Below are 8,780 nucleotides of genomic sequence, written 5' to 3'. Positions count from 1 at the left end.
AGGAATGCAGACAGTCGTTTGATCAACACACGTTTTTTGTTAGAAAGAAAGGACGACATGCATCAGTTTATTACTATTATACCTCCAGAGTATCATGAGATGTACATAAAGAGAATGATTGATGACTGGTCAAAAGGAAAAGTGCAAGATGTATTTAAAAACATCAATATGAAGAAACCTCAGTTCACACAGAAATTTCTCTGCTATTTGAATGCACTTGATATATATTACCAGAGACAACTTGCACATATCTGTGATGTTGACTGGAGAGATACTCCACTGCTACAATGCTGTATTATTGGAGATATTCCTTTGATTCAGTGGTGTATGTACCACAATGTTAATATTAATCAAAGTAGATTGGATGGCTTGACTCCTCTGTTCGCAGCAAAAGGTCACACTGAGGTAGTGAAGCTTTTATTGGACAACAAGGCCACCATTTTTACGTGTAGAGATGACTGGTCAAAAGGTAAGATTAAATTTTGTATTTTGAATTAGCTACCCCGATCATTTCTGTTGTTTATCAAGGTACTCTCAATTACCTAGACGATTTAATTTTGTCTTCTCTCCTACAAAGAATGATGAAGAATGCAAGAAAAGGGATGAGAATCAGGCAATGATGTAAGTTTTTATTTGTAAGTTTGAATTTCAGAAGGTGGAACAGGGGTAGAAATATAAAAAGATCATTGACCAATATATAGATTAACTTGCACTCCTTTATTTCAACTTGCCCTTCAAATGTGGACGGAAAGCTCGTCGTGATTACAGCAGGGGGTTTTGGGGTAAACGCAGCCAAATCCAACATTCTAGACCTCTCCTGGCAGATGATTTCAAGTTACCATACACCCTTTTTTTACTTTTACCAAAAAAGTGACAAAACCCTACAAATGTGGACGGAAAGCACCTCGCGCTTATGGCAGGGAAAAGCTCTGGGGCAAATGGAGCTAAGCTCTGGGGTAAATGGAGCCAAATCCGGCATTCTAGACCTCTCCTGACAGATGATTTCAAGTAACCATACACCCTTTTTTAAACAAAAACTTTTACTTTTATCAAAAAAGTGACAAAATAATTTCAGATGTACATGTAGAAATTGACCCAGTTGGAACGGGGACCCAATTATTTGTCACATTACTTCAATGCAATTTTATCCAAATTGAGTGGCAGATTTTTTATTCCCTATATTAGACTGCAAAATTTCAGTTACTTTCTCATACTAGTAGCCTCCGGCCGGCCAGCCTTCATGGTTTCTTGTAGAATTCTTAGATCAGGTTCATGACCAGTAAGTTGATAGATTTATTAAGGGACTTCATTCGTGGGTACTGGACTGGTATCCTGTATCTGGGATCCTATTCCAGTAGTTTTCTTTCTACTTTCATTTCTAAATCACCACGAAATTGGTTTGCCAAATTAAACGCGTTCTGATTGGATCGTTGTATCGACTTCCTTTCACGTTTAGTGGCGGAAATCCCCGAGCAGGTACGACTGAACATTCTAAAACGCTGAGGCTCATTGACTTACGTATAGAAATTGCCCAATAGAATTATTCAGGGGAAACCACGATGTTTACTATTTTCCGGGCATGCGCAAATGAAATAAACAGACAAAAATAGTAACAATAATACACATACCATGAAGAAATTAACATGATTAATGTCTGACATAGTTATACACAAACACAATATTTCAACTTGCCTGGCGGACAACTACAGATGTATGTGATGGGTTTCACTTGCCCGTTGCAGATTTTACTTGCCTCAGGCAAGCGGGATAGCGCTTATTTCGAACCCTGTGAAATAGAGTTCACGATATTTAGGATCAAAGTGAAAAATTACTTTTCTTTTACAAACTGACTGGGAGAAGTTGTGAAACGTAAAAGAGGAGTCTTTGTTCGCTTATTAAGCTATATTGGTTAGTTTACACAATATTGCTAATTTGCTGTTTGTATCATTCTTAAATCATTCTTTTATTTTGTTTGATATCACGATTCAAATGTTTTTTTAAGCCTTTAATAATAACACATATTTATTATATTGCCGACCTGTCTGCATGCCTGCATTTGGCCTTTCAACTTATTTGATTCAAGCTGCACTGATGAGTCTAATTTAAAAGTTACAAATTGTAAGCCTGGCATATTTGATTTTTTTTTAACCACAGTTTCCCTGAACATAAAACCATGTCATTGCTGCTTCGTTTCAAATTCCAGGGTCCAAAAAAGTGGCATAAGTTAACTCATACTTCCTCCTTTGCATGCAGAAGATGTCGATTTCAAAGTTGATAGATAGCTCATCAAATATTTATTAAATTTCGATACTTATTGTTCATGGGATAATTTAAATCAGTTGTCTCTATTTTGTGTATTTTCCTTTGATTTTTGTTTGTGATAATTTTTCATATCATGCTACTCGTTTGAGATAGAAAATTATCACTAGAAACTAAGGGGCACATGCCGTTGTCAATGTAAAATTTAAAACCAACGATGACATAGGCAAAATAGCGATTAACAGATTATCAATGGTCTTTCAAACTCGAGGAAGATTCTTGGCCACATCTCATCTCAGGGCTATTGCCCTTCAATGAGATTGTAGCAGAGAAACACCCTCTCATTTGAAGAACCATTGATAATCTATAATGATTATAATTTTCTATAATTTAAAATGTATCATACTGTATTAAAAATCTATAATATCAAGTGCTTTTAATTTCGCTTGACCTCACTCTGAAACCACTGCGCCAGATGTTACCAAAGTTAGCCTGAATGTACCTTAGGGTATTTAGTTTTAAAAATATCTCTGAGGATTTGATCAATCAACAAACATGGCAGTTGTTGCTAAAAATAGAACATATCTCAAAAACTAAAGCAGTTACAGTGTACAGCAAAATTGAAACCGGTAAAATTTATCAGCAGGTAAACATGGTAAAGATCTATGTCCAATGTAATTTTCAGGAAAATGCAGGAGAACCCATTTTGGAGTTGTTGCCCCTAAAATATCAATTTAAAAACAAAAATCTAAGTTTTGGCATATATCTCGAATCTAAAACGGTTATAGCAAAACTCACAGGATAATGCTCTCCAGGGCATGGTCTATGTGATATGTAATTTTCAGACTATCCATTATGAAGTGAAATCTCAATTTTGAACAAGTTTCGAAGATTTTGGTTATTTAATCGAAAGAAAGTTATAAGTGACAGAGAGAAATTATTGATAGTAAAAATAAGCTGAACAATATAAGATCTATAAATTGCCATGCAGCCTCTAATATGTCTAATAGGAGTTTTTGCTCTTGAAAGACAATTTGTACCTATTTTTTTGTATTTTTTACAGAAACTATCATAAATAGAGAGAAATTGTAAAAACAAAAATGTTCAGCAAAATAAAATGTACAAGTAAATCAGAATCACTGAAATCATCAATTGATCCCTATAAGAGATTTATAATAACTGTTAGACTCGAAGTCCAAGTACGAGTACGACTACAAATCATACAGGTAAGCTATAGGGGTGATCTCAAAATAATGTGTACGCTAATTAATGTTGCCGTGCTCAATCTTTGTGTGGTGATAGGACAAAACCATTTATCAAATAAATGATTTTTTTTTACTTAAGGGTAGTAAGTGCGCTTTTTCGTTTAAGCTTGCTATCAGATATGTTCAGAATTTAAAACAGTAACTGTAAAAACTTCAACAACAATATTTATTGCTCCAGTTATATGATAATTTTTACTGATTACAATGAAAAACATTTTCAAGTTTAAAAAAATTGTGTCCTTTCATAACTGAAGAATTATTTAAAATAGATTTTGATAAAACAACTGTTCAGTTTTTATACGACCGCAAAATTTTTTTTGGGATCGTATAATGGTATGGTGTCGTCGTCGTCGTCGTCGTCTGCGTCGTCGTCGTCGTCCGAAGACACATTTGGTTTCCGGACAATAATTTTAGTTTAAATAAATGGATCTCTATGAAATTTTTGTAGAAGGTTCAATACCATAATAGGGAGGTTGGGATTGATTTTGGGGATGATGGTCCCAACCGTTTAGGAATTAAGGGCCCAAAAGGGCCCAAAACAAGCATTTTTCTAGTTTCAGGATAATAACTTGTGTATAAGTATTTTGATTGCTCTGAAATTGTACCACAATGTTTAATACCACAAGTAGAAGGTTGGGATTTATTTTGGGGGTTATGGTGCTAACAGTTTAGGAATTAAGGGCCAAAAAGGGGCCAAAAACAAGCATTTTTGTAGTTTCAAGACAATAACTTGTGTGTGAGTGTATGGATCTCTCTGACATTGTATCACAAGGTTCCATATCACAAAGGGAAGTCTGGGATTGAGTTTGGGGGTAATTGTCTCATACATGCAGAAATGAGGGGCCAAAAAAGGGCCAAAAACAAGCATTTTTCTAGTTTCCAGACAATAACTTGTGTTTAAGTCAATGGATCTCTTTGAAATTGTACTACAAGGTTCCATACTACAAAGGAAAGGCTGGGATTGAGTTTGGAGGTAATTGCTCCAAGGAGGGATTCAAAAATGGTGGGGGTTCCAATTTTTTTAAGGGCTTCACATTTTGTTTTCAAAATTTTTACAATTTTCAAATTTTTTAAAAGTTTCAAGAAGAAAGAAGAAACCTTAAATTTCACAGTATTGCGCAATAGATTTGTAAGATCTTTGACCACATTTATTTTGTGTCAGAAACCTATTTAGTATCAAAAATTTGATCACAATCCAAATTCAGACAGTATCAAGCTTGACTATTGTGCCCAAATTTGCCCCAACTGTTCAGGGTTCGACCTCTGCGGTCGTATCAGGCTGCGCTCAGCGAAGCATTTTATTTTTAATTTAATATTTTTTTTACTTTGTGGCGATTTGTTTCCACTGTGTATAGCCTTGGAAAATAGTACGGAGCTCGTTAAGTGCAAAGTAAATATAAATATTTTCGTTTGCAGACCATTTAACTGGTGTGCACCAGTCTGAAAAATGGTGCACACAACTTTGAAAAATGGTGCGTACGACTTTCAAACTCGTGCGCAAGTTCCTATAGAGTCATTCAAATCTTGTTTTGAAGTTATGCGCACGAGTTTGAAAGTAGTGTGCACGAATTTTAAAGTCTTGCGCACCCGTTTTTAAAAGTCGTGTCGTGTGCACCAGTTTTAAAGTGGTACACACAAGTTTCAAAGTCGTGCACACAATTTTTCAAACTGGAGCGCACTAGATTAAATATCAGTCAAACGAAAATATTTATATTGATATGGAACTTAAGTGGCTCCGTAGTAGTGCAAAATCCTGTTTGCATTGATTTTGATCAGAGTTCCAATGTCAACGCGTTTTACATATTGTTTCTGTCTAAGGATAAAACCAAATTTTTATATAAATACCTGGCAAGAATTGTACACGTGAGAGCAACTTTCTATAGAATTTATATTTCCAAGAGACATATCTCTTTTAAAAGTAGTTGATCAACACTGATTATCCAAGTGTCCGAGACACTCCTTTTATACACCTTTGATCATGTTGATATAATTTTTATAAAAATCTGGCAGGAATTGTACATACAGGCAAAGAAAATGTTAATTTATTTTAGACACTAAGTTTTCCGTATTATTGTTTTACGGGTGCCAGAATAATCTTAATCAATCCGAGGCTTTTAAACAATTTTGGAACCCGTTTTGTAATAAATTTTTCAGATCTCATGGTTACTGCGAATCAATTGCATTAAAAATTCTTTGTTACTTATTTGTTTTGGGGGAGGGGTGTTTTCTTCAAGGTTTACAAGAGCATCATAAATATAGTATCTGCAGTTCTGGCTGTAGCATTATCTGTGGCAATTTCTACATCTTTCGATGTAACATCGTCTGCATTTATATCTCCATTGTTATGCCCATTATCCATTTTTTAAAGATCTGATTCCTTTACTGCTCATACAGGAGTGATGTGTGCCTCCTGATACTCGGCTAGAGAAAGAGGTTGAATCATTTCATCAGCCATACACGTTATACTGTAACGTTTTCTTAAGTTACGACTGGAGTGAGTTTCTCAACTATTTTTGACTGATGATAGACACAAGCAAGGTACAAGACGTATCTCTCAAATCCTTCAAATTCTATGAAGGTGTTTAATGAATTTAAAACGTTATGAAAATGAACAATTTATTTTAACAGCCTGTACGAAATGGGACGCCCGTAAATGACACGGAAACCAGACGTAGAAATCATACTCTATCAGGGCGTCATTGTAGTGTTTACGAAATGCATGTCCAGGCGTCAACCATGCGTAAACCAGGCGGAAACCAAGCGTAACTGAGGCGGAAACCAGGCGTAAAATTAGGCGTAATATTTAAATGAGTACGCCTGGTCCACAGAAAACCAGGCGTTATATGCAAATGAGTACGCCTGGTCAATAAAAAAACCAGGCGTAATATCCTTACACAATACTACACTTATTTTAAATCAGTGTATTACCCTAGCTGTGTACTTTTGTGTATTTGATACAAACTCCTGTACTATTGCTTAAATTTCTCATTATTTGACATGAAACTTGAAATATTAACCATTAATTGAAGAAGCAATATAAATTAGACAGACACTGGCTCAAATAAGTTTAAGTTTAAATTAGAATTATGACAATTAATTCTTCCTGAAATAAAACCAGCATTTTAACTAAGTTTTTTTGAAAATTAATGTCATTTGAACCAAAATAATTCAATGATAATACTGCAATTTAACTTAATGTGAAAGATTTTATTGTTATCATCCAAGGATGAAGGTTTTCAGCATTCAAAATTACTGTTAAAAAAAAAACTTAGTTACTCACATAATTACCTTTAACCATGTATATTACTTTCCTTTTTTTTTCACAATTTTCATTAATCAATTTGATTCCATAATTTCAATTTCAAATTCTTCCAAAAAGCACAAAACAAGCTTAATTATCCCTGAATATATAAAGCTGCCATAAGTCCAACTCTTGCAAAATAATACCAAAGAATCAAATTTTGAAAAAATATCCCATGATCCTTTATCAACAAAGAATTATGGGTATTATGATTTACGCCATACCAACAGTTTTACGCCCGTAGGAAAATTTACGCCTTGCTTATTTCAGTTTACGCCAGGTTTACCATATTTTCTACGCCCGTAAGGACTACAAATTTCCTGTTCCCTTACGCCTGGATCTGGACACGTAACTACCACTTACGCCTGGTTTACGCCAGATTTCCAGACGTAATACGCCTTATATTTTCGTACGGGTGTAAACATTTATTTTATGTAACAAATATTCAATAGACAATACTTTTAAACAATTTTACGCCAGCAAATAATACAGTAGGGATAAATCTGGTCAAGTATTCCGGTTCATAAAATATAGATACAATACGGATAATTGTAATTTGTTATTTATCTACTGGATGTTTTCATGCTCATTGTTGAGACCGTCATAAAATACGAGTTTGTTTGCATATCACCAGACTGAATCATTTATTAATGAATAGCACTAGTGCATCTTCACACTCATTGTTTTGACCTTGAGAAGTGCGTCTCATAAATATGGGTTTTGTTTAACTCATAAATCTACTGAGTCGTTTATTTCTTATAATAAATATTGTTTATATTTATTATATTTCTAGAGAGTCATTCGTGACTGTTTTCATATGATTCATATTCTCAATACTGACTGAGTCACTACTAATAAATAATACCTTGGAAAAGCGTGTGTCTTTATTCATATATAGAATTAAAGAGAGTCTGAGACTTAAGCGTTTTGCGAGATCTTTTTATCGAGTGTACTATGTACCTCGGGAGTCAAATTATGACTGAAGAAACACAATAATGTGTCCTCCATTTATACGAAGTAGCAACGCACCTGCTTATGACATCATAATTATTGATAACGACATTGAGACTGCTTTACGGCAAGTAAACAATGGTGGACGACGTTACGTTTGTGCTTTTGGCCAACATGAATATAGTATGCTACGATTAAACTATAAGATCTCTGTCTCGGAGCAATGGATAAAATGAAAATGCGTCATTCAAACATCGTTTTTACAACCATCCAGTAGATATTGAATAGGAAGAATTGTTCCAAAACGCAAGTTAAACGACGACTTAAGTCTTAAAATGCAATGTAAAAATGACGTTTAATTTAAATAAATAAAACAATTGAACTTTAGTCACCAATATTAATCACACGTGTTTCAGAAAAAGATTTAGTAATCATGTTTGCCAAAAAAGTATGTTTCTTTTGCAGGTACGAAAAAAAATGCCCATTAAAATCCAAAAAAGATATTATCTTTCTGAAACACAAAATGCATTTAACTTTTATATATCTAGAGGATGCCAGACCTTAAAACTTTTCCAACTGGACAGGTAAGTCTGTACACTGAGTAGTTTTTGAGGTGTAAATACAGCCATTTGTGTCCATTTGTTATGATGAACCTTAAATATTCTAAACCCAGAACAATATATTCTTTATAATCAAAAACGAAAGTAGCATGACGTCATTTGCTATTTTTGAATTATATTTGGAATAATAATATCTAATCAACATGAAAAATTGAAACATAATAACAAAAATTCTGTTCAGCACAAACTTAATTACATAGAAGGGAACAATGAAACTTAAAGTTCGTTACAATACATCAGACAGCAGATAACCAGAAAGCCAGAACACAGAAAATTAAGAGCAAGTGTAGTAGGTCAACAGACTCATTGCAGAATACAGAGTCTCCGTTGAACATGTGATTGGTGAATTGAAATGTTATTTTAAAGTCATTGGAACTCGTTGGC

The 8,780-nt window shown here is 34.1% G+C and overlaps 1 long non-coding RNA gene across 1 annotated transcript in view; it reads left to right on the top strand.

The window, feature by feature from the left end:
- The first annotated feature begins 290 nt into the window (after positions 1 to 290).
- Positions 291 to 8,780, top strand: part of LOC127739152 (uncharacterized) — a 36,176-nt gene continuing 27,686 nt past the window's right edge. The window contains exon 1 of the long non-coding RNA XR_008000307.1: positions 291 to 469. This is a non-coding gene — a long non-coding RNA (uncharacterized LOC127739152). The remainder of the gene's footprint in view (positions 470 to 8,780) is intronic.

The sequence above is a fragment of the Mytilus californianus genome, unplaced genomic scaffold (genome assembly GCF_021869535.1).
Source record: "Mytilus californianus isolate M0D057914Y unplaced genomic scaffold, xbMytCali1.0.p SCAF_4, whole genome shotgun sequence".
Taxonomy (NCBI): Eukaryota; Metazoa; Mollusca; class Bivalvia; order Mytilida; family Mytilidae; genus Mytilus; species Mytilus californianus.
Note: the sequence above shows the minus strand (reverse complement) of the source record. Positions and strands in the feature narration are given on the sequence as shown.